This window comes from Galeopterus variegatus, unplaced genomic scaffold (genome assembly GCF_000696425.1).
Source record: "Galeopterus variegatus unplaced genomic scaffold, G_variegatus-3.0.2 Scaffold4933, whole genome shotgun sequence".
NCBI lineage: Eukaryota > Metazoa > Chordata > Mammalia > Dermoptera > Cynocephalidae > Galeopterus > Galeopterus variegatus.
In genome coordinates, this window is record NW_007731044.1 from 101,552 (window position 1) to 103,487 (window position 1,936).

The 1,936-nt window shown below is 41.6% G+C and overlaps 1 pseudogene; it reads right to left on the reverse strand.

The window, feature by feature from the left end:
• LOC103604043 overlaps window positions 1-845 on the reverse strand; it is a 9,848-nt pseudogene extending 9,003 nt beyond the window's left edge.
• Window positions 846-1,936: the final 1,091 nt, after the last annotated feature.

Here is a 1,936-nt window from a genome sequence, read left to right on the forward strand (position 1 = left end):
TCCAATTCCCACTCCCCCCTCCAGGGTCTGCGTTGAATATCCCGCGGGTCGGGACATTCTATGGTATGGGTACTGTTGTTGTCCACATTTTACAGATGTGGGAACTGAAGCAGCTCAGAGGGGCCCGGTTACTTGGCCAACTCACACAGCACGTCCCCACTGTCCGTGTGATCTTTCAGAAACCGGAATTTGGTAATTGCACACCCTTGCATCAACTCTTTCAATAACTCTGTTGTCTAAAAGATGAAATCATGGTCTGGTCTCTGCTCCACCTCTCTAGTCTTTATCACACAAGGTGCTCTGTCTATTATTGGACCACACGTGGTTCTCTGAACACATGATGTATTTCAGGTCTCCATTAATAGTGCTCAGCTGGGGTTTTTGCCCCCTGCTATCTACTCAGCATTCATCTGATAAAACAGGAGTCTGGAGAAACAATCTCTTCCTTCACTTTCAGCCTGTTTGCTTTCTTCTCACTTGATATGAACTGAAAGTAAGTAAGAAGGTGCTGGGTTTGCTATTCTTGTCTTACAGGAAGCAAGAGAATTAACCAACACCGAAGAAGCAAAATGGAGAAATGGAGAGATACAGACTGTGTCGTGGAACTGTCCTTTGAGCCTGGAGCAAGCTGTGTCCAGGCTTGTTTATTTATATGACTCAGTAAATTCTGTCTTTTATTGCTTGAGAGATTGACTGGGCTTTTTAAAGCACTTGCATCAGAAACGGTCCTACTTCACATGCACACTGGGCTAGAACATGTGTCTTCAGGCTTTGGGACTAGAACGCCCTCACCTTTCAACATTCAGCTCCGAATTCACCTTCTCTAGGAGGGCTTTCCTGGCCATCGCTGTCCCCCAACTGCCTTGCATAGATGACCACTCTGTTCTCTGTCTTCCACAGTATCCTGAGCAGAATTTATTACTGCCATCTAAAATAGGCCATTGAACTTACTGATTATGGGCATATATATATATAGTTGGGTGTATTTTTTGAAAAATAGACTATTTTTAGAGCAGTTTTAAGTTCACAGCAAAATTAAGTGGAAAGTACAGAGAATCCCCATATTCCCATATACCTTATACTCCCCCCACCCCCACACATAGCCTCCCCTGCTATCAACCAGTGGCACATTTGGTATAATAGATGGACTTACCTCGACACATCATCATACCCCAAAGTTTTAGCTTATTTTAAGGTTCACTCTTGGTGTTGTACATTCTGTGAATTTGACAGGTGTGTAATGACAAGTATCCACCATTTTAATATCAAACTAAGGATCCTCACACTCCACCTATTTATCCTCCCTCCCCACCAACCCATGGCAATCCCTGGTCTTCTTACTGTCTCCGTAGTTTTGCCTTTTCCAGACTATCACAGTTGGAATCGCAGCATGTGGCCTTTTCAGATTGATTCATTTCACTTGTTAATATGTATTAAAGCTTCCTCCATGTCTTTTTATGTCTTGAGAACTCATTTTATTTTTTTAACACTTAAGGACATCTTGGTTGCTTCCATGTTTTGGCAATTATAAGTAAAGCTGTTATAAACATCCTCTTGCAGGTTTTTGTGTGAATGTCCATTCGCAGCTCATTTGGGTAACCACCAAGGAGCATGATTGCTGGATTGTATAGAAAGAGTATGTTCAGTTTAGTAAAAAACTGTCAAGGTCTTCCAAAGTGGCTGTACCATTTTGTATTCTCAGCAGCAGTGAATGAGAGTTCCTGTTGCTGCACATCCTCACCAGCATTTGGTGTTGTCAGTGTTCTGGATCTTGGCCATTCTAAGTAGGGGTGTAGAGGTATCTTATTGTTGTTTTAATTTCATTTCCTGATGACATGTAATACGAAGCATCTTTTCATATGCTTATTTGCCATTTGTTTATCTTCCTTGGTGAGGTATCTGTTTGGGACTTCTTTTTTTTTTTTTTTTTTTTTTT